General features: G+C 42.0%; 1 protein-coding gene across 2 annotated transcripts in view; it reads right to left on the reverse strand.

The window, feature by feature from the left end:
- Positions 1 to 25,800, reverse strand: part of KCNQ5 (potassium voltage-gated channel subfamily Q member 5) — a 1,862,282-nt gene that overhangs the window by 1,821,984 nt on the left and 14,498 nt on the right. The gene's annotated exons all lie outside the window — the stretch shown is intronic.

A 25,800-nucleotide genomic window follows, 5' to 3' on the forward strand; every position in this document is an offset into this window, starting at 1 on the left:
CCCGAATGGCACTCCTCATTGTTGTACTGCGGAGTGACGCAGAATCCAATGCCCATTAGCCTTAAATAATGGCCCAATTTGACAAACTTTCTCCATGCAAACCTCACAAAAGCAGCAGAAAGCAGGGCAATGTGGACCTAGGCTGGGTCTCTAACATGCATTCAGCACCAGCCAGGATCCTGAAGGGACAGCAGAGCCAGAGATTCTCTGATGGCACCCTTCATGGAAGTGTATATGCATCTGAAAGGCACAGGGCGAGCAGGCACCCCCTTTAAAAAAATCAAACAAGTGTGGAGCAGACTCAACCATGGGTAAAGGCAAGCCTGCCCAGTCTCATGACTCCAATACTATAACGCAATATACTACCCCTGCAGCATCCTACCCAAAGGATCACACGCCAGTCTGGGGAGTCACAAATCGAAGACCGACTGGCAGAGATGGCGGAACCCTTTAGGGCAGAGCTGATAGCGATCATCCACGGAGCCTGTTCAGCTCTTGAACACTGCATAGAGGCTGTGGCCATAGACATCAACCTCCTCCAAGCAGACCTCAGAAAGTTGTCCGACAAAGTCACAACAGCTGAGAACAACATCTGTGGGCTCCAGTACAAAGTGAAATCCATTAAATAACAAATGGCCCAGATAGAGCGGAAACAGTGGAGCTGGAGCACTAACTGAGGATGCAGAGCGCCGCTCGTTTCGCAAGAACATCAGGGTCCTGGGTTTCTCGGAAAAAGTGGAAGTCCCCTCCATCGAGCGGTTCCTGGAGATTTAATCAAGGGTGAACTGAGGCTGCAGGGACTCTTGGACAGATTCATGGAGGAGAGAGCGCACAGGGCATTGGTGTCCCCTCTGCCCCTCAGGGCTGGCCGAAGGCTGTAACTACCAAACTGTCAAACTATATGGATAGGTACTGCATTCTCAGGGCTGCCAGGGAGCAGTCAGTTCCCCCCATGGGAACAACACTATTGAAATTTATACCGACTACCATAAAGAAGCCCAAGAACAGCAGAAAACGTTTGCAGGGGTCTAGCAAAAACGGTGAGCCATGCAACTATGCTACATACTATAACCTGCCAAGCTGAAAGTCATTTTCCAAGAGAGAGGACACATTTTTGACAACCCAGAGGAGGTATGGGAGTGACAAAAACTATGAAGCGGTGCAGATAGACCAATGGTGGGCCATGGCAGCAGGTTCCCCCGGAGTCCAGGCCACAGGGAGGCAACCCGCAACCGCAGGTGAATGCACATGGCCTCAATTTCTCTCCCATGGGCACCCGGAAAGTGACAAGAAATGATGGAACTATGCAACTGTCCGGGACCCCTCCCATGGAGTGAGGGGGAACAAATGAGAACCAGCACACTGAAGAGCCCATCGAGGCGGCAACCCCTTCCCCACCAGCAGCATTGGAGCCGGTACCAACAGGTTCCACGACAGAATCCCAGAAAGAGGACTAACCCCGATATGCTAGTCCCTAGGTCCGGGTGGCCGGGGGGAGGAGTTGGGGGCCATACCTCAAATGTAACTAGAATGGATGACTTACAATCCCATCAAGGAAAGGATTGTAACTGTCCTCTCATTCCTGAAGCGGCACAGAATAGACATAGCGTGTCTGCAGGTAACACACCTTACAGATACAGCAGCCCAATGCATGGTGAAAAAATGGTGTATCCAACTTTACAATTCCTCCTATTCGTCCTATCCCAGGGGAACACTAACCTGGGTGGCACCAGAAGTCCCATTCTCCCTCACCTATTCAGAAGCAAACAGGTGGGAGGAATGTCCTCTTGCAGGGCACCCTAGATGGCACTCTGTTAACTATACTCAACACTTACGCCCCAAACAATGATGTCCCAGGATTCTTCCACACCATACAAGACATATTAGTTAAGATAAAGGCATCCCAATATTCTGGCTTGGTGACTCCAACTGTGTACTGGATCCTTCCCTAGATAGGTCTCTGCTGAGGATGGGCACCAAACCCACATGACAGAAGCACCACGGGAGGTGATGCATAACTTAGAGCTCACTGACGTATTGAGACTACACCATCATGACCTGCCATTCCCCTACCTATAAAATATATAGCTGCTGAGATAGAAACCTGGTATCAGGGATCCCACACCCTGAGAGTCTGAAGATAACCCACCTGGCAAGATTCCTTTCCGATCTTTCCCCATATCCTTGTCATTTATCATATGGGACAGCCCAGAAAGGTCACAAATCCTGGTGGCTACCACCAGATATCTTGGGGGACCCAGAGGGGAGGGAGCCATATCTGGTTCAGTTGTGGAATACCTAGAGACTAATTGGGTGTCCACAACACACAGGGCCACCGAACTGGAAGCATTAAAGGCAGTGGTCAGGGGAGTATGTATGGGCCTCACAAATGGGGTACGCAGACAGCTACAATCTGAATACGGAGGTAAGAAGCTGAACTCGCACGCACCCAGACTACTACCCGGCACACCAGGAAACAACATACAGAGCAGCAAATAAAATGCAGAATCACAGACATGCTTGACAAATATACCCTAGGCTGATACATACAGACACTTCATCGGGAAGGGGACAAACTTGGCAAGCTACTAGTCTGGATACTCTGAAGGGGAACTGCCCCAACACAGGTGATGCTCTCGCAGACACCAGAGGGCTACAAGAAGAGCAGACATTGCTTGGGTATTCCGACAACACTTAAAGAAGGTATACACAGCAGACCCAAGAGTAAAGGCCCAGGATTACATCTCCTTCCTAGATCGGCTGGGTATCCCTGAGCTCCCCTCCTTAGTGGCAGAGGAGATGGAAGCCCCACTGGACCTTGAAGAAATATGGATGGCCTTAAAGGTACTCCCATGCTCCAAGGCTCTGGGGAGCGATGGCCTTCCCCCGGAGTTTTATCAGACATACTCCACCGCACTGACACAAGAACTCCTTGAGGAATTTCTTGAAGCCCAGGAATGGGCTGAGGGAGGAAGTGACACGCTAGGAGACATGTACCCAGGGGACAAATTCATTTCGTTTAGGGAGGCATGCACCATCTTTGAATTGGGACCAGGGCATTTTCTGCACCATGCAATCTTGTCTATTATTGTGAGGAGTGCGTGGCCCCCATTTCCTGATGCTCCGACCAGGTCACACATGCTGGAAATCCTTTGTCCTGTGGGTCAGGCTGCTGACTAATCACTTTACCCTACAAAGCCATGAGGGTAAAGAGAGCAGCACAAATACCATGCTCCAGAGTGGCCTGGGAGTACGACCTGGAGGAACAGTGGGGGGAAGTAGAATGGGTGCACATCAATTTCCTCACATACACAGTATCCTGCAATGCATGCTTTAAGCTGATGCATTTTAATTTCCTTCACTGGACATATCTGACCCTAAGGGAAGTCCACAAATTTTCAGCCACACGTCCTGGTAGCTGCCCAAGGTGCGGAAGGGAAGACCCAGGATTCCCACATTTGGGCCTTGGAATGCAAGGAAGTAAAGAACTACTGGGAAGTAATTGCACGAGTAAACAGAACGATGGGCATCCAGATCTGGGCATCACCAGCCAGTTGCCTCCTGGGGAATGTCAGGCATCTAAAGGGAAAGAAAATGGCATACAGACTCCTGCAGTTAGTGCTAGTGCTCACGAAATGCCAAATTGCCATCTTGTGGATTGGCAGAACAGCACCACAGGGATGCGAAGGAATGGGCGCTAGCAGAAGACATCCGTATTAAACTAACCAGAAGGGATGACAAGGTGGGGAGAGGACCTGGACACTTGGAGAACACTAAGGGGGTCATTCCCCGCCGGGGCCGGGGAAGCGGGAGCACCGCCAACAGGCTGGCGGTGCCCCGCAGGGCATTCTGACCGCGGCGGTTTGGCCGTGGTCAGACAAGGAAAACCGGCGGTCTCCCGCTGGTTTTCCGCTGCCCAGTTTGGTAAATTTCAGTGCTTTTTAGTTGTGGTCACTTAACCATTACACCCCTTTACTGAAGCTTTTAAGTACATTTCTATGGTAAATTAATAAACATTGTACTGGGATGTCCATGTGCACCCGTTTCACTGAAAAACACATTTAAAGGTAAGTTATGGTGGAGAACATACAATCCTGGAAAACCCTTGCAATTCACCACTTATGGCACATGATGCACATTGCAAGTTAAGCAGCTCATCAGGTTTTGCTCTTGGAAGTCAGCTTTTCTTGTGCCATTGGCAAAGAGGTGTGTTTAACAGTGGAGCGAGCTATGGTGTAAATTACATACCATACCTGGCAAATTTCACTTTGTTTTCATGTTTATTGAGCCATAACTAACCTTTAACTGTCACGTGCCATGTAACAGTTTAGTGATGCACATGAACGTCATGGCCAACCTCACTGCACAGGGCCTTCGGGTAACTAAGTGAGAGTCTGCCCGTTTTTTTGTTTTTTTTTACATGGGTTTTGCAAACCTCAAAGGTTGTGACGTAGCAGGGGTTTGTAGGCCTGGTGGCCCTTTTTGAACCTTGCAGAATTCATAAATCTTTTCCTTGGTCTGCAAACCTAGAAGGAGGCCCAACAATTCCAAGAGACCTTGCTCAGGGTTCATGGACCTCAAGGCACAGTTTGTGACCCTTGAATCCTCTCTACACATCCACAAACCTTGCCTTGGGGTCTGCAAACCCACAGAAAAAACTAATTTAGTAAATAATAAAATGAAATCACGGGGAAGGGAGGGGTTCACCTTGTATGACTACCACCGGAGCTAGGAGGGTCAGGAATGCTCACCATGACCCTTCGTTTTATTTTATTAAGTCTCGAGTCCTGTAAAGGTGGCTGCCGACAATCAGTGGTTTCTGATCAGGGGAGCCAGCATTGGGTTCAAAGACTCAAACGGACAACTGGGGCAATAGTGTAAATAAAGTGTGGATCAACTGTAACTACACAGTTGTGAAGTATGTGTGTGTGTGTATATATATATACACACACACACTTATAAATATACACACACATTGTCACTGAATAAAACTGTTAAGGTGAGGTTATAATTAGGTGAAATGTTCATTAACAATGTAACATTTTATGCTCTTACAAAACACTGAAATTCACCTGTTATAGCTATCTCAAGTAACTATGACTTATGCCCTGAGATAACTATAACTCGTTCACAATGTATTTTCTCATCAATAACTTCATTGAAAATGTTGCAGTGATATTATCGAATGATGTCATGAATAATGTGATATGTGGGGTAATTAGCCGCGCATATATATGAGACACGTGTTGCTACAAAACATGCTAGTGGAAAAGGTTATATGTAAACCTGGATTTGCACATTTATGATAACCCTGGCCATGCTCTTAATTCTGGTCATTGGAGATGTCCAGCTGGTTTCTTTCTATTGGTGCCCTCGGAATCTAAGCGGTCTAGGAGGAGACACAGGTTGAGGCAGAGGCCATATCCTTCATTACAGAGCAAAGGGGGCCTCAGACACTAGGAAAGGTAAAGACAAGAACATCTTTGACCATTGGGTAAAACTTTCCTCGTGTTTCATGGCTTCCTTGTCAGACAAATTTCCTATAAGGTTGTTGCAGTCAGAATATTTCTCTTTGTACTAAGGACTTTGTTTTGCAAAGAACAGGTGCTTACTAAAGAGTTTATTGGAGGACATTGCGAATGAAGAGAAGGATTCTGAAAATCAAGTTGTGGAGGAACAAACTCCAAACTGTTTTGAACGTTTGACTTTAAACATTGATAAAGACTTAAGAATTGATACATTTAAGCACAGGGTTGATCTTGTGTACAAAAATAGAGAAGTTCTCAAGTGAAGTTAAGGGATACAGGATATGCATATACGAACCGGTGTAATTTAAAAGGAGTTCTTGGCAAGTGATATTTGAATACTAACCACAGGAATACCATCATATTGTTGCTTGTTATTTGCCAGCGCACAAGAATGAAGCAGAAAATTCAGCTTACCTTCATCAGGGGGCATAACTTTTGGGGTACCATTTTGCTCTCACAAATGCCATGTTTGTCTCAAAAAGATAATTCTAGAGAATGATAAGTGTCTTTCAATTATGGGCCTATGTGACCTGGAATCCGCAAGCAACAGGCTGGATATCCTGAGGCCTCGCTGGATGCCCCCATCGCACCACACACACTTTGAACTTGAACTATACAATATGCCTGTGAGGGACCAGCGTTTATTCACATAGTAAGGAGCGTAAGTCATGGAAATTGTCTTGCAAAATGTGCAAGGCTTTTCAAACATTTTGTTTTACCGTTAACGATGCAAAAGAGATAAATATGAACACCTACTGCCCTACCTTAACAGATGAGACGCCTTGAAATAATAGGGAACTGTACCCAAAGTATTTATTTCCGCTAAGCCAATCTGGCAATAGTCAGACTAAGTTAATGATCTTCCGTCCCTGCCTTGGCATTACATTTTAAAACACGAGGATGTGTCCAGGCTACCGAACAGTGACCAATTATCTGTTTGTGCCCTGTTTGTTCCTCTTTTGGGTGGCCTGTCACAATGCCTACACTGAGCTGGTACAGGGTGCCAAATGTCCTGCTGTTTACTGCTTAAAAAAAAAAGACATTCATGAGAAACGATCATCAGGAAGGTTTGAATTGCAGGACAAGACTCGTCGAGTGGCTTGGCAGGGTGTCCCATTCGCAGTTATTCAGCCCTATATGAACTTCACACAAGTGCCTGACAGTGTCTCCCATGTGCCTACTGCCTGACGAGGGAGCAGCTGCTTCACAAGAGGGGATTCTGCAAAATGCAGATTCTTTGACACATTCACATTTAAAGATGGTATGGAATGAGTACACCTGCAGCTAAACGGCCCTTAATGTTTAGACAAAAACCTCAGGGGGGGAGGGGTAGGGGGGAGGTGTCGGATCTCCACTATTGATATTTATTTTTTCCTCTAAACCTGCTTCAGGCTGCTCACATACTGTCAGACCATGGGACAGAGAAACAGGGAAACTATGATTTCCCCAAGATCATAAAGAATGGCAAAGTAAGAGATCACAGACTGAAATTCAGTATTGGTTGATGCAAAGGCAAAAGCCATATTAAAATTTGGAAAACAGGTGATGATGCTGGCCACTGCTTAACCCCACACCAGAAAGCCCCTCCCACACCCCTGGGGAACTATTCAGTCCAATATTCTTAACAAAACCATACCAAACGTTTTTAGACTGACTGTGAATACTCTAAATACGAATAAAAAATGACTCAGTGTTACACTTTACCACTAGCCCATTAGACCACAACTTGACTAGCAGTGATTTTGTTGGAAAGGTCTAGGAACTACCCGTCTTAGAGAAATGTCACCTTGCTATGCCCCCCCCCCCCTAGAGATACTAAAGAGTGTTTATTTCCAGCACATTTAGATAATGTGGTAATGTCCGGATTAGATGAAGGACCTCCTTGTTCAGGGGTCTCCAACCTTTTCTGTAATAAGAGCTACTTGTGTTCAACAAAAACCCTCCTGAGCTACTGATATTATTAGAGGTGTAGTAGTAATCATATCAGCCAAGAATACATTATTTGCCACCATATGTATGATTACAAACAGTGGGTGCCAGCAGCAATGTAAAAAAAAATGCTTTGTCAATGTGGGGTGCCCCTACATGGGTAATCAATACAGCCACAGAAGCAACTCCCTGAGCATCAAGTTTATAATATTAGTAACAGTCACCCCAATACTGTGATTTTTTCTTACTCCGGTATTAGCTTTAAATATATTTTGGAAAGTCAACCGTTTTTCTCCAAACATCAGCTTAATCATTCTGAAAATACAGTCATTTTAGTTTGAAAAACATATTTTTCAATTTTGAAGTATGTATTCAACCGAGCACTAGCTTCTAATTTATCACCCGGGTGGCACAAAGGAGGGCTACTTGCAGGATGCTGAAGAGCTAACGGTATCTCCCGAACTACTTGTTGGAGAAGCCTAGTTCCATGGCAAGAATATAACCACTACAGCACATTCAATTGTGGTGCCTGTATACACCAGTGAACTGTCCACCTTTCTGAGGTTATCCTATCAAAGTGTTTCTTCAGACCATTTGCTGGTCTGTATTTAGCTTTTTTCTGTGCTCACTCAATAGTTTGATATTAATGGAAAAAGGCAGAAGTAGATTGGGGGCCTGGGCAGTAAGTTGCCACTGAGCAGTGTCTGTGGGGGATACTGTTTCTTACTATGTGTGCTTTAGGGCCCAAAAATATTCTGATCCAATATATAACAGAGTTCTTAATTTTGTTGACTTGTCCCTCCAAAGGCGGCGATAACACCAGTAAGGGCTTGCTCGGAAGTCAAATACAGTATGAGACAGTAGTCACAGTCATAAAGTTCAATGACTGGCCAAGTTATATCGTTTAAAAGGATATTATTTAAAAGTAAGAGATCACGAAAAAGCTCACAAGAAAGCCCCTGGGCACTCCAGTAAACTTGTTCTGATGTCTACCCCTATGCTAAGTAGTTCCGCAATTTCCTGCAAGGTGATAATGGAAAGTTGGCCACTCTAATCTCAGGAGATTTTCACTAAATATTGTTAGCTTTCGGCACAGAAATAGCTGAAATGGTTAAAACATTTTTTTCTAAGCCTGCCTTCCATCTCAAGTTATCTCAAGTTATATTTACGATGATGTATTTGGGTTTCCCTTCAAGTGATGTATATCCGAGGGGATGGTAAGCCATCGGAAAATTTCAGACAGTTTACAAAGCTGCTGACCTGTAGGAACCTTAGAAGAATACGTTTAGGCATACTTTTTCCTTTTTATGGTTACATAATTTCATGAATAATCTGTACTTGTCTCTTTATTAGTACACTCATTGAGAACGTGTCTACGCATGCATGACGGTCCTCCGAATAAATGGTCTGTGCTCGCAACATACTTTCTGGCCTATAAAACTGAGATTGCCACAGATAAAGAACATTCTGCCCAACAAACTGACATGATATAATAATTCCTAGAAAGAAACGAATACTAATCAGTGTGCCGTTTCTTATTTTTCATTAACAAACAAGAAGCTTTATGGAATGGTTAATGCGTTGCACACAGAATATACATCACAGGGACTTGCGGAATCTAACCATAAATATATGTCCTAATTTATACATATACAAATATGTGTTATTTCATAGCACCAAAGTGTGAGACCCCGTGGACTATTAGTGGAATCAGGGTTGGTACACCTGCGACATTCCTATTCTACCATCTTGGTTTTATCGGAAGTGCTCAGAATACTAGCAAACTTATTTAAAAGTAAAACTTTAGAATGGCATCACTAGCCAGAAAAAGTTCAGAAAAATACACTTGCTGTGTGGTGCACCCAGTACCTTGCTATACATAGAGCGTTCAAGTTGTGTATCGCTGCCTCTCCCCTTTGGGCATTTCCACATCATTCCCATCTAGTTTACGTGTAATGACTGGCATTTAAGCATCTATGATGCTCTCAGTGCTCAACGGTGACACACACCTACCTATGCCTTTGTGAATCTGGTCAACAAATTTTATGCAACACTTGTCGCGAAACCAGTGGCAACAAGGTGTCAATACGACATTTAAGAGTGCCGAGCATGCAAAGAATGTTGTGTTACATGCACGGACTTACAATTCGGTTGCAAAATATTGGCAGTGTTGGAAAGAAAATGTCCCTTCTCGGGCAACATGAGCGTTACATCATTTTCCGAGGAAGGACTATAGCCTCTATGCTCTTCATTAGTTACACCGCTTTGATGGGCAAACAACATAAATAATGAAAATGTGCCTGCAGCACTTAGCAGTTGCACGTATATCTTGGTAAAAGACGCACATATGGCTCAATCCTCATGCAGCTTGTCAACAAACACCGTCTGATGCAGAAACTGAGTGAAAGTGAACCGGACTGTTTTTCTTCAAACATGATCTAACTGTCCTGATCTTCACTGCATGTTATTATTTTTAGAACACAAAGGCCAGTCGTAGTGAGCAGAAGGATGTTTCTAGAAGGTCTGTGTAAAAGGTAAAGAAGATATTGCCTCTGCCTTAATGTCAATAGCATTTCATTAATCGCTGGTTCCAACAATTCGATGGCTATACAATTGTGCAGGAAACGGGCATAGTCCAGAATAAGTTGTCGCAAAAATATGTATTTAGCTGTGAGGATGACGACATGCTAGGCATGGATTCAAAGTGTAGTAGTAGAGAAGCTGGAACCTGCCCTACATACATCAATGAAGTGAAACAGTCTGTAGTAACAGCAACAGAGTTTTAATAAAGTGATAATAATTTCACATGATTTGAGTAAGAAGCATATGTAACTAAATAGTATAAGGGGATAGAGCGGAACTTGGCAGTGCCATTAAATCTCCTAAAATATTAAATGGAGGGGTGGTTAATTTCTGCTTAATGTAAGAAATGTTTTCATTTAAACGTGGTGCACTGTAAGACATACAAGTAAAAGTGCACAGATGAATGAAATCTTTCATGTATGTCATTTTATCATTGTTTTGAAAGAATGTTTGTTTTAGTATTTTAGAAATGTTATTCTTTATAATCATTATATATTTGACATAAGTATTCATGCATAATTAGTTTGGCCAGAGTGAAGGGCCATATATTTTTTTCCTGTTTTCTAACCTTTAATGTGAAGTTTGCTTTTTGAATGTCTTGCTAAAGCTGTAGGTGTTAGAATTTGAAACCCAGTTAATAGGGAGCTCATTTTTTGGGAAGATAAGAAAAGCCTGGAGGAAGACTTATCAGGGATGGAAGGCGTATCCTGGGTTGGCAGCTGTAACTCTTGGGAAAGTGTGAGGGTGTACCAAGGTCGACACTGAAAACTTCAGAAGGCTTAAGTGTCAATTAGCAACTCATGATTGGTGCTTAAGTTTTTGAACTGGGTAAGGTATTTGCCTATGAGCTCACCCTTGGAAGAATCAAGGTTTAAATTTGGTTTAGTTAGGGGTTGTTAGAAATAGGGTCAGTCAGTTTGCACTCTGTCCAAGCAGAGACCCTCACTCTAGTCAGGGTAAGGGAGTTACACTCCTCAGACAATCCCTGCTCACCCCCTTGGTAGCTTGGCAAAAACAGTCAGGCTTATCTCAGAGGCAATGTGTAAAGTATTTATACCCACACACACAGTAATACAATGAAAACACTACAAAAGGGACACAACACCAGTTTTGAAAAATAGCCAATATTTATCTAAATTAAACAAGACCAAAACAACAAACATCCAACATAAATAAGCAAAGTTATGAATTTTTAAATTAAAAAGTCTTAATCCATAGAAATCAATTGTTGCAAGAGTCGTCCGTTCGCCAGCTGTAAACCTCATGCACAAGGCAATTCAGTAATTGCAAAATCCAGTCAGGACTGCCAAAATCAATTTCTGTTCTAAATGTGATGGCTGACTGGACCCTCTAGAGGCAGCAGAGTTTTACAAGACCATGTTAACAGTGATTTGGACAGAGTGGTATTTCCGTGGGGGATTTCACCCTATCCAATACAAACTTGACCAGGTGTGGCCTTGCACTCGGCAGTACCTCTTCTGTTTCCACACAGAAATTGCACCTTATGAAATCGGGACTAATATTCAGAAATTGGCCCAGTCATTTCGTGACCCGTATATCTGTTCCCATTCCAGGTACAAAAAGCTTTAAGTAAATGGTGCTCTGTCTGGCATCCTAGTTGAAAAAGGTAATCACGGGCCTCAGTAACCCTGTGTCCTCTTTACTGTGAAACTTGTAATTGGGATCTTGATTTTATTCACAAATGGAACATATACTTTCCCTCACAAGCCAATCGCTAACTGATTAACTTTCTACTTGAATCAAATAGCTAAGAGAAGTATTAGGAGAAAAGTTGCTCTGTAACCCGGCAGGCCCAAGTGCACCGTCATATCCCTCAAGTAACGCAGCATCTTCCTCCATCAGCCAGCTTTCTTTACCAGGGAGCATGTCTCAGACTCTGAGGTTGTATCTGGGTACCCTGGACAACTGATCAGAAAATTCATTAACTTGGTTTAAACAAAATTCAATTCCCAAGCTGCGCCTATTTGAAAAAAGACGCACCCCTTTACCAGAAATTGCATACACATATATGTGCTTACACATTCACACACACACACAGTGCTCATTAACACAGCCTTCCAATATTGCATCACTGTAAATAATGAGTAGTACCATTACCCAGCTCATTGCTGCTCACACTGACTTCATTTAAATTTGAGACATTAAAGTTAATCATAGACGAAACACGTGACGGCTGAACTCGGATGAACTGAACTATCCATCTTCAATTGGATGAAGATATTATCTTTCAATCTTCTAATTGGACAATCTCATTTATTTCATAAATTTATGGGAATATATATATTCCCTTTTTAGGGGATAATCACCCGATGGTGGATATGATATTTATTTGTTGATGTATCTATTTCATTTACAAATAGGCTTTATGTTATAAATTTAGAGTGACACTATTCTAGACTTGTCTTCAGAAACTTTTGTATGACAACTTTTTATGTCCATATTAAATATTATGTTTATGAACACTCCAATTACATAACTATGATTCTCTTCTGTTATCTCTAAATGAATACACATCATATTGATACCACCGTGATGTGATTGTACACCATGTTTTCTTTACACATTCAATGAGCCACAAAAACATAATTGATAAGATAACATTACTATCTGTGTGCTCCATTCTCTCTTTGAATATAACTAACTTGCTGGTACAAGATTTCTTGTTCCAATACACATGCCTGACAACGGACATGTTCTGAATGTTTGAGCACCCCAACAATACTCTAAAATATAGGAATGTGCGGTAGTCTTTTGGTTTTTCTGTTGTCAGCTTATTCAAAAAGATAGACAATTAACTCCGCTGGGCAAGCAGATCGGTTGTTAAGCTAGCTCAGTGCATTGAAGGCCCATCATTTTCAAGTTAGCTCAGGAGGTTAACACACCTAATTCAGAGAACTATGCGAGAACTGATTTATGTGTTAGTAGGACAGCGCCTTTGATTTGTGCGTTTGTTGCAAAGATCAATGTGTAATATGCAGGCAGCAAGTTACAATCGTGGTAGCCATCTCAGTGCCTTATGCAGCCACTGCAAATACCCACATCTAATGCCCCGTACATGAGTAACTCACACGTTCACTGTTCTGAAGGCTATACACGTAATGCCTTTAAGCTTAGTAGTAATGAAAAAGTGCCAAAAAACAATTCAGGACGTGGTATGTGCTATCTGTATAACTGGTCATTATTAGGATATTTATTTATTCATTAAATATACATTAAAATTGTGTGTATTTGGTTTGTATTTTGTCACTTGTCTAAAACAGACTTGGTACAGCGTATATTTCAGCCATTGCTGCTGACTCTCACAGATTGTGTTCTTTAGTTAGACAAACTTTTGTTGTTTGCAGACTGGGTAAGAAAGTCATTTCTCTGGTCACCTCTATAGAACAGGTGTATCAGCATCCATCTGTGCACTCTTTGACGTTTCATATGCATGATCAAAATTGAACTGAAATAGTGTACCATTACCTCCTCGTCCATCTTCCCTGATCCAGTCCTTGCATGAGATTACATCTCTTCCTTGCAGAGATTGTTCCCTGGCCAATTCGAAATACTTCCCCCAATATGGCCGCCATTACCCAGGTGAGAAGTAGTAACTTTACACATCTTGTCAGTACCAAGCCAAACAAAAAAGAGGAGAATCATATAATCAATCAACCCAGGGTGGGAACCCTAGGACTGTATTGGGGAAGACTTGGACTCGGCGTAACAAAGATTACTGGTAAGTAACAGGTGCAGTAATCGTCATGAGGGAGAGTTAATATAGAAAGGCTGTGAACCCTCGCTCTTCTTTCCATTTATTATCTGGGCCTGGATTACCGAATTGGTGCACTGCCATGGTCTCGGTCAGGCCCAGCTTTCAAAAGAAAGCACAGCATATTGTCATGAATGCACTGCCCAAAGGGGAGTGCTAAGCTTGCAGCTGCCGTAGGGTAAATCACATTCAGAGACATACATAGCAGTTTCTTCCAAGCCATTCTGTGCTTTTCACAGTTCAAGCAGCAAGTGTCTCCAATTTAAAGAAAGGGCAGAGCTCAGTTGCACTGAGTGACCGTACCCAGCTACATGGGGATGTCTGCCGGGGTCCAAGGGAATCCCTTTCCCCCCTTCCAGAGGGATGCCCTCAGGCAGAACACTAAATATACAGAATGTGGTTTGCACCCAGTCATGGCGAATAACTTAGCATTAATGATATGGGCACCTGTAGGATGTTGAATGGCCTCAAGAACATTTCTTCTCGAACAGGTTTTCACAAGCTTCTCTCGAACGATAAACGTCTGCATTTTCTTATGCATCATAATCATTTAGATGCCCTGTCTGACTGTTCCAAGAGTTGCAGCCTTTCTCTGCTGAATAGCCCTGCATGAACGTGGGAAGTAAAGTAGATGCCAACATACGAGTTGCTGAGAAGGGTGTTTTGTGATTAAAATATTAATATCATGGCTGCCGTCAAAGGGGTCAACAAGTTTTCGTTTCTTTCCTTACATTATACAATCAAATGTTTCACAATGTGTGACTTGTATTTTTAGTGAGTATTTTACACTTTCCAGTTAGCACTGCACCAAAGCGGAGTTCTGCGGCCATATGGATTCAAGCAAAAAATAATTTTTGGGGATGGAATTTATTTATCATCATGAGACTTTGAGCCAGACAGCAAAAGGCAGAAAATGAAAATAGAAGGAGTGAGATGAATATAGACAGAGGGAGAAAGCAAAGATATAAAAGAGCCTCCAAAACTGTAATACAAAGACAGGAATTGTGCCCGGAGATTTAGCACAACTGACGGCAGGCTCTTAAGAAAATTGTGCACTCTTTCACGGTTCCATGAATTAAGCACTGCCTAACTGCTCTTGCACGTTAGCAATATATCCGTTACCCTTACTAGTGTGCCAGGAAGGAGATAGTGAAAGTTAATACCGTCTTTTTTAGTGTATTAAAACGTATCAATAACTTAACACTCATATGTAGCACTGGACTATTATTCCTCTCCTTGTGGCACGTGGACATGAGTGGTGTGTATTGCTTAGCTCTGGGAATTAAAATGTTACTCTATAATAACTGTCCATTTTTGGTGAAAAGCTCTGCTTTTAAATGCGATCGCTTGTGGGGTCACAGTCTGGGCGTCTGCACAAGATCATTAGATTACAAGGCAGAACCTTGACAATGTTCATCAGTCGGACCATATATTCCTCTTTGAAAGCTGCAAGTGTCGGAAACTGAAGAACTGTCAGTGTGCCAAGATGGGAAGACAGTACAGCAATAACATGGTAAGAGATGATGCAATAGCAAAAGATAAATAAGTGCACCAAGGTAAACAGAAACAGCCAGCCTCTCTGTCAAGCTTCTGAACAAATCCTTCATCGGACTGCAGGGTGGGCTGTGTTACATCAGTTCTGGGGGAAACTGGGACAATGTTCATCATTAGGGCTAACTTCTGACATTACTGCTGGTATTCACTGAAAACATTAATTACTAACTTAATGGTGAGGCAAATGTTTAACCAGCTGAGAATCGACATTGTTTTCCACTCTGAAATTTAAACTTAGGACACTTGGGGCAGTCATTGACAGTTTGGCGGAGCAGGAGTATTGCATTCAGTGGCAGTGCAATCACCACAACAAACTCACAACCCCCTATCCCCACACATACTGTTTAGTTAAGTGGCGTTTACACCAGTCGAGCCTCAGCTGGTTCTGCGGTCCTAAATCTCTGGCCTAATTTTGAAAAAGGGAGCCCAAACGCTAACTCTTCACCAAGACGCCTAATCGTAACAGTATGAACCACGCTGAGCTGATGTATGGTTGCATTCTTTAAATCATGGGTTCGACCCCATCCCATATAATGATTAGACACTTTAGAGTTGGAATGCTAACACCTTTAACTCATGGCAAAAACGTTATACAATAAAGTGAACCAAGTAGTTTTGTGAATGGCGTGATTATTAAGGAATAACACTTAAGTTGAATCACAAATGCGTGATTTATTCTTTTAAAGTGTCTTCAAAACAGTAACTGAAAATACAGCCTACACGTGTTTTTCTCTATGAAAGCGCCCAGACCTAGGGATTGCTTAAGGGGGTAAACGTGCATATAAGCAATTGAAATAGGTATCCAAACTTTTCTAGCATATTGCTCAAATAAAAAAAAATATATTCACTTGAATATTACTTGAATGGATGTGATATCCTGACATGAAAAACACACAGTGATGCCTAGTAAATGCATAATTTAGACTCTGAAAAACTGGAATTGCAATGGTGAAAACATGCACAATATATATAATGAGCTAGGAACATAAAATCTCCTCTTTTGTGAAAAACTTGAAAAAAAGATTGTGTCTGAATAGACTTCGAAAAAGGTTACAGTGAAATGTAAGATTATGGTAGATTCAATTACCAATTAGGTAGTTATGGAGTTCTTAAGTGATTAGAACCAGAGTACAATATTCTAGGATAAACTGTAAGCACTGAAGGTAAGAGGCAGTCAATAATGATCTGAGTCCCATGCATGCTGACCTTGCATAAGGGTACAAGGATATAGTCCAAGCTACTCGACCAGGTAAGTAGAAAACATGGACGGTATCAGACACCCCTAGTCAATTTTATTGAGGCAATAGTGTGAGATTTTCAAAAAGGTTGAAGACCTGAAGGTAACAACTATTACCAGGGGCAAACGAAGAAGTCTACAGTAGTATGAACACTACAAGTGCAACCATAACAAGGTATCACTCATAGGGGAAAATACTGCATAGGAGATTACAAAGCAATTCAGTAGATCAACAGCAGGAGTAGCGTAATGCTTTCATATAGTCCGGAGGAGCACTAGGGTCTCATACGAAAGCATTACATGATCTGTAAGTGTTCTGACCTTTGTGCAGTTTGTGGAGCACACAGGTCTCATAGGAGTGTATTACGGGGCTCCACGAGTCCTGTCCAATGTAGATCAATACATTTTATAATAGAAAAAGAACACACTTCACTATGCATCTAGGTCGGAAGTGAAATCCTTCGACTGGGCAAAGAAGGACACCATTTTGGGCAAATAATTGTGCATAAGCGGTGCTCAAAACGTTCTAACTGTAAATATAGCCACGTGTAAGAGATAAGTGAATTGAGAATAATAAGAGAAAGCTCTGTTTGTAGACGCCATTGATGACATCAAATGTGCTTGGGCGCAAAATTTTATTATATCAGCAGGATTGGACCTAATGGTCAGTAGGGAGGAAATGCAGTTATATTGGTATAATCCAATTAAAATTAAAATCTTAAAAGAGATGTTATTGTGATGATGTTTCCTTCCATGTGGCCCCTTTTGCAAAGGACCACTTGAGAAGAAGTTGAAAAAAGACTCTAATATACAAATATAGCTTTACAAGGGGCAAAAGACAGCATGAACTTTCATTTTACATTTTGATTAGATTATAACTTCAACAGTATTTATAACTCCAAAATAAATGATGTATGTGTCCCCAATGCACAGTCATTTACATCTAATTTGTAATTTGGGGGTTTACTTTGCTGCCTTCCTCTACTCTTACGGAGAAATCAATACAAAATCTACCCTAGGTAGATTACGTGAGGTGTTCCTATTGCAACTGCATCAAGAAAATGTATGATTGGACTCTAGAAAGAAGAGACAAGTGCTTCTTACACTTCAATACCACACTCACGCATGCAAACACTTGGGTCCTCACTACGAGTAGAAAACAGTAAACGTGTGTGTTTTATAGAACAAAAAGCACTAGGTGCCTGGGTTTCCTCTCACAGTGCAATAATAACACATTTCTTTTCTGGCTTATTTTTGGGCCTGCCCACAATTAGGTTCACTACATAGAATATGTAGGTATGTATTCACATCAATAAAACCTAACAAATACAAAAGACAGAATCTAATTAAAGACATACTCCACCTTTAGCACAGTAGTTATTTCTTGTGCTGCAGTAATAAATGTTATTGTAATGCACTTTGGCAAGTATATGTTATGAATCGTATCATCAAGTTATCAACTATATAAAATGTTCAACACATTTAAGGCCTCATTATGCGGTAGCGGTCTGACCGCCGCCAAAGCGGTGGTCTGGTCGCCATATTATGACCATGGCAGTTGTGCCACAGCTGGACCACCAGCACTGACACTTTCCCTTCACTGGCAGCCCTAATCCCCAAGGGCAGCGCTGCATGCAGCACCGCTCTGGGGATTAGGACCCCTCTCTCCACCAGCTTTTACATGGCGGTTATACTGCCATATAAAAGCTGGCGGAGACAGGGTGCAGGGCATGCACTTGGCATGGGCAGTGCAGGAGCCCCATGGACAGCCCTGTCACGCTTTTCACTGTCTGAAGTGAAAAACGCTAACATTGTCGCCGGCTCAATTATGAGCCGACGTCAATGTTGTAGGCTGTTCCCTGCTGGGCCAGCGGGTGGAAACACCAATTCTGCCACTGACCCAGCAGGGAACTCATAATGGGGCCCGTGGAAAAGCAGCCGCGCTGGCGGCAACCTGACCGCGGGAGTTTGGCAGGCGGTCCTTTCCGCCCACCAAACTCGTAATGACCCCCTTAGGTTCTTTCCCCTAGAGCATTATAAGTACCTGAAAAGGGCAAGTGAATTCTTTATGGTTATAAATGTAATGTGCACATAACTTGATTACAGGCACACAAGAGCATTATTGCTCAAAACAAGCATTATCCAAGTGCACGATTGATAGGCTTTCAAAGATGGAAATCTACTCTTCATGGATTTCCCCGTGCTTTGAATGGATTTTCAACTTCTATGGGCTTTGCAAAAATGTGAAAGTGTACTTTTGAAAATTTACAAGAGGCTTTGTTTTCACACCCACTCCTACCATTTCACAATAAATCATGTAGCTTGTCCACTTCACCCATATTTACATATTTAAGCAGTGCAAATGTGAATTTGCACATTTTATGAGTTCTTATTCTCAGGGTGAAACATATTTCTCCCTATAAAAAAAACTTCCATCAACAGCCCTTTAAAATGAGAGGAGAAAGATTTCAAGAGGTCGTGGGGAGTGGTGTTCCACCATTTTCCCACTCCTTAAAGAGCCCTTGATCATGTCTTCATTGTGTTTCAAATGAAGGACAATTCAGCCCGTTTGCAATTAGTACAAATCATTTTGCCATATCCCCAGCTAGGAAAAATGTTGTAATCTGTGCACTAAAAGATAAAAAATGTAATATGCGGTTCTGAACTAAACAACTGAAAGTATGCGCACAAACTGTTTACTATTACAAGGTAATTGGCTAACCCAATAGGCTATAGGACCTGGGTATAATCTAGTTCAAAAAACAATGTGGTCCAAATGGAAAATGCAATAGTTACTTACACAAATGGAAACAGATTCTCAGACAGCAAATTAATTACTTATACCTTACACAAAGAGAGAGAAAAGGAATTATGCTAGGGAAAGCCATGTATTATGCTGAATATTACTTATATTAGTATTCTGTAATTTATATATATATATATATATATATATATATATATACACATACATACACACACACATACACACACACAGGTTTCAAGATAACATGGTTGCTCCGTAATGTGATACAGTGCTAGACAAAGTGCTTGTGCAAGGTGACAAAAAGTCAATATTTATAAACAAAATAACGAGACCTAAGTCACAGTGGACACACTTCATGTCAAGCATTCCATCCATCATGTTATTTTCTGATGTCCTAAGTGGAGTGGTATATCCAAATGTGGGTCCTCTGCTCCCTGTGCCACTGTAATCATGCTATATCTGCCTGATGCGCCCATAACAAGGTATATTTCTACTACAAACAACAATGTGGTCCAAACGGAAAATGCAATAGTTACTTACACAAATGGAAACAAATTCTCGGAGAGCAAATTTATTACTCATACCTTATACAAAGAAAGAGAGAGAAAAGGGATTATGCTAAATATTACTTATATTAGTATTCTGTAATATATATACACACACAGACACAGAGGTTTCAAAATACCATGGTTGCTCCGCAGTGTGATACAGTGCTAGACTAAGTGCTTGTGCAAAGTGACAAAAATATATATATATATTTTTAAATGAAATAACAAGACATAAGTCACAGTGCATGCACTTCATTTCAAGCATTCCACCCATCACTTTATTTTTTTATGTCCTAAGTGGGGTGGTATACCCAAATGTGGGTCCTCTGCTCCCTGTGCCACTGGAATCATGCTATCCCTGGCTGATGCGCCCATAACAAGGGTAAAACCAATCCTGGATTGAATGTTTTTTTGTTCAGGGAGGACCAGGCCTTGCAATTCAGGGTGGACAGTTCAAATTGGAGCATGGTCAAGGCTGACTGCATATAAATGGGTTCAAACTGCGGTGGCAAGGTGGGTAAAAAATAATAGATAAAGATGCAGTCAGAGTGATCACCAGTAGCTGTGATTAATTCAAGCACTCCATCCATCACTGTTTTTTTAATGCATTTTCACGTGATGTCATTTTATGAAATTGTGTCTTTGTTTGAAATATTATAAGACGTGCTATTTGGGTGGAGTTAATTGACTCACTCAGAGGGCTAGGAGTGTGGTCCTGTTTTATTAGGGCTTCTTAATAATTTGACTATTTCTGTATGTGATATGGATGCTTACATTCCATAAAGGCACACTGCATTAAATAATGATTTGTCTTCTGATTCTAAGTTTTTTGTAATGAAGGCTTTGACATTTGAATAAACAAGCTGAGAACTGAAAGAAGCCTAGTTGTTCAGGTGGTCTTGGCTGATTACTTAAGCGTATGATTCTCCCTTTCCTGCGAATTGCATCTCCTTAATGTTAATTGAGTTTAAGAATCAACAAATTAGAGATCCTGACCTAATGCATCCTACTCATGAGCCTGGCTCACCACTTCATTTGCAACTGTGAGCGTTTTTTTAAAAATATGCCTTGCTATTGTTTTCAGTCTTTCAACTTGTAAAATTTGGAAATCTCGCCTAAAAATATGTGTCAAAGGGCCAGATGTAGCAAAGGTTTTTACCCATTCTGTGTCTATGGGAAAAAATGTTCGTACATATGGCCCAAAGTGTCTGTCTTGTTCATCCAAACAGCATGCCTAGGTGAAAATACACCTAATACTAAATGTCTCTGACACTCAAAAGCAAAAACGAAAACTGACACGAACACACAGTGCATAGGCCCATGAGAAAACACAAATTGTGATAACCCAAAATCATGAATACATGAGAAAAAAAAAAAAACACAAATCTTACACAGGTCTCCAGCTACAAAAAATCCAGAACAAGTTATCTTCGGAGTTGTTCAGGTACTGAAACACATCGGCGAGTTCCCAGTTTAGATTGTTGTTACTTCTTGGTCCCAGTCCTCTGTAGGACCCATGTACCCTGTTGCTTACTTCTTTCTTCTCCAGCATTGTTTTCCGTATCTATTTTTTGCTGTCTTCTTTCGCTTCTTGACCTGATGGGTGCTAAGCCAGAACAGGCCAGATGGGCGGAGCCCCAACGCACACAAACCAGTGCTTAATTTGTGCTTGTTGTTTCAGTCACTGAGCACCGGCACTTATTTTTGAGGGCCGGGGCTTATTTTTCTGCCTCAAGCATTTGCTGCGAGCAAAAGACACATATGGGAAAGAGGGAGGAAGGGAACAACGAAAAAAGCGTCACAAAGGGAGACAGTAGAAAGCTGCAAGAGTGAGCTGAAGGGGCAGGGAGTGGCTTTATATGGATAGAAGAGGCCCCAGATGGCTTCAGGATTACGCCACCTTAGTATTCCATGTTCACACATTCAATTGCAGCAGCCGCACGTTTAAGAGGGCGGCTTTGGGCACAAGCACCTTTTTATTTACAAATTAAGCACTGACACAAACACACAGGGTCGCTGTTGTGAGCAACATTGACAAGAGATTGGTGTCCCTGCCTCCCCGCTTCGATGCACTCTATGAGCATAAATGCATTCCAGCCATTTTAACACGGTCCCACTGCCAGCACAAAGTTCCCTTTGCGGCACCCAGTAAGGACATCGTCTTATTGAGAATACAAATAAAATAAACACTTAAGTAATGACCTGATCAATGTAGAGGGGCCAATAAATGTAATGTTTCCACCTGCTGTGGTCTGACAGACAATGTCTCGGTTTCAATAATTTCAGGCGGGCGCTGTCTAGCCACGTTAACCCCTCATACTCATGCCTTCTGCACAAAGAGCAATGCTAATGCCAATCAAACCAGCACACTCAATTAGGAATCACAACAAGATGTCCTTTCAGTAGCATGGCTCCAGATTTAGACCTTTACAAAATGGTAATGAGCAGGGGTCAAGCAAAAACAATTTGTGCGGTAATTTGTACATTTCGCGGCTCAGCGAGGTAAGATTTAAGAGTCAAGAGAGCACGTGCGTGACAGGGAAACGTGCTTGGTAATGCCGCAAGATGTTGTAAGGTCAATGTAGTGTCTCCACTCTCTAGCCTGATGAGGAGGAGGCGTTCGTTCGACATGACCTAAACGGTTCATTTTTCTGTAAATTCCTGCAGCTGTTTCCATACAGAACCTTAGATTCAGTCCCCTGCAATGCATTGTTATTTTCTAAGCTGCAGATGCACTCTCTGAATTAGTCATTGTGCTAATCAAAAACGAAGTCAATATGTATATTTTGGACTCTTGCCTTACTAATAAGCACCACAACTCATATTTCTAAAAGGAAAACTTACTGGCTGTGCTAATGTTTCTCTTTCCTAACACAAAGGTGGTGTTACACCCACAGTAATTTGCCAACAGCATGAAATACAAATGGTCTGTAAAGTGTAAAACGTCACTTATGAAGTATCATTAAACTGGCAAACGTTATGAAAGCTGAGAAATTTGTAGTTTCCCAACTTCATTCAACTTGGTAGAAGAATAATGGCACACAAAAGGGGGTTGTGGAATTTTATAAAGCAGACCTATACGGTCGTAACATTTCTACGTTTTTTCAACTTTGCAACCTTGGTGGAGCTCACAAACTTTGTGTAGTTAAGAAGAAAAAAAAAATCACAACCTTGAATCCATATGAAATACACAAAGCAAGACCGGATTTATGTAGTGGATAACGTAACACACTCTTTAGGCAAGAAGTGTGACATTGGGATGCATGTTTTCATGCTAGACTGCACAGTAGCTATGTAGCACTTGTAGGAGGTGGAAGCACACACCGCGCAACACCCAATCCCACCGACCATAAACATACGCTGCAGTGGACCAATAGGAACTGAATGTATTATTTTTCAAGGACCACCGATTTGTTATTACTGGTGAATACATTCCAATGCAGTCAAACCTAAAAAGCGTGTGTTATTGTGTTCCACTTGTTTCGTTGATAGTGACATCATTTGTGGTATTTATTAGACCATCAAATGCACTTATAATCTTGAAGTAAAACGCGTCCAGCGTTTGTTGTGTGATAGAATTTGTCAGCTAGTCCTGTTTCTCATTCCAAAATCTACCACAAAAAATTGAGAGAGAACTGCAATTAAAGTAAACTGTGAACGTCCTTTTGTTTCGTTTTTATTTGGAATATCATTTAGTTGCTTTGGTATTTGGACATAGTGATAAAGCTTAGGTCAACAGATTTTAGGTAGTATTTTTTTTATTTTCATTTTTCTAATTTGTAAATTGTACAAATATCTATTGTGGTGCCCAGGGGCTGAAACAGGATTAGGGGTGCAAAAGCTTGGAGATAAAATATGAATTTAAGGAAATACATAAACGTGTTCCATTCTGTAGTAAACGTGCCACTGTTTCCTCCGGCAATGTTTTACTGATTCTTCCATTAATTCAAGCTACAGCCCAGTATCCATTTTATTCTCCTCTCAAAACTCTGCACTTTTTAGTAAACTATATGGTATTGTACATGATATTTTCATTGGAAATGAAAAGTTGAGAGTAAGGGCCGCTGAAATAACGTGATTGTGCTGCAGCAGCGTTTTTTGCATCATTCTAGATTTTCCGCATTTGCCACATAATCCACCATCTGCTGCATAATCTGAAGATTTGAACAAAAAAAAAAACAGTTTTTAGGTTAAATGAATCAAAAGTTACTGAAAGTGCAGCGACACGTGTTGCCGCACAGAGGAACGCCTTTTGAAAAGCTTGACTAGTCACCTTTCTGTTGTGTGTTAAATTGGAACTAATGAGGTGCAACCAATGTCCGGACAGTGTTAACAAGTGTAACAAGCATTTGCAATGCAATAGGTTTCGCATTTGTGAGAGTTGGTGCTATTGGCATTGTAAATGACAGTGTATTTTACCTATGTGTTTTTGTTTGGAGTGGAGTGGATGTACGAAAAGAGACGCAGATGCAGCACTGTCTAGAGAACCAAGCACAGAGGAGTTACTGAAGGTACCAGAGAAGCAGCTGCAGCACTCTCTAGGAGATTAAGAATGAGGGATTTCCACTGGGAAAAGAGGCACAGCTTCAGCACTGCTTAAAGGAGTTAGAATGAGGAATTACCACTGGGATCATAGAAGCAGCTAGCAACACTGTCAAGATGACTTAGAATGAGGAATGGCACATGGCAGCAGAAAAGCAGCTAGCAACACTTCCTAAAGGACTAAGAATAAGGAATTACCATTGGGACTAGAGAAGCAGCTGCAGCACTGTCTAGAGGACTGAGAATGAGGAGTTACCACTAGGACCAGAGAAGCAGCTAGCAGCACTTTTTGGAGGACTAGGAATGAGGAATTATCACTGGGACCAGAAAAGCAGCTGCAGCACTGTCTAGAGGAGTAAGAATGAGGAATTACAACTGGCACGGGAGAAGCAACAAGCATCAATGTCTAGAGGATTTAGAATAAGGAATTACAGCTGGGGCCAGAGAAGCAGCTAGCAGCATTATCTAAAGGACTAAGAATGAGGAATTACAGTTAGGGCCAGAGAAGCAGCTAGCAGCACTGCCTAGAGGACTTACAATGAGGAATTACTGATGGGACCGGAGAAGCAGCTTGCAGCATGGTCTAGAGGACTTAGAATGAGGAATTACCACTGGGACCAGAGAAGCAGCTGCAGCACTATCTACAGGACTAAGAATGAGGAATTTCCACTGGATCCAAAGAAGCAGTTGCAGCACTGTATAGAGGATTTAGAATGAGGAATTACCACTGGGACCAGAGAAGCAGCTAGCAGCTCTGTCTATAGGATTAGGAATGAGGAACTACCACTCGGACCAGAGAAGCAGATGAAGCACTGTCTAGAGGACTAAGAATGACGTATTACCACTAGGACCAGAGAGGTAGCTGCAGCATTGTCTACAGGACCAAGAATGAGGAATTTCTACTGGTACCAGAGAATCAGCTAGCAGCACTGGAGGACTATGAATGAGGAATTACCACTGGGACCAGGGTAGCAGCTGGGGCACTGTCTAGGGGACTAAGAATGAGGTATTACCACGGGCCCAAAGAAGCAGCTGCAGCACTGTCTAGAGGACTTAGAATGAGGAATTACCACTGGGACCAGAGAAGCAGCTGCATCATTGTCTACAGGACTAAGAATGAGGAATTTCCACTGGAACCGGAGAAGCAGCTAGTAGCACTTACTGGAGGACTATGAATAAGGAACTACCATTGGGACCAGATAAGCATCTGGAGCACTGTCTAGAGCACTAAGAATGAGGCCAATGGGACCAGAGAAGTAGCTGCAGCATTGTCTACTGGAGTAAGACTATGGAATTACCACTGGGATCGGACAACCAGCTAGCAGCACTGCCTAGAGGACTTA

The sequence above is a fragment of the Pleurodeles waltl genome, chromosome 5 (genome assembly GCF_031143425.1).
Source record: "Pleurodeles waltl isolate 20211129_DDA chromosome 5, aPleWal1.hap1.20221129, whole genome shotgun sequence".
Lineage (NCBI taxonomy): Eukaryota > Metazoa > Chordata > Amphibia > Caudata > Salamandridae > Pleurodeles > Pleurodeles waltl.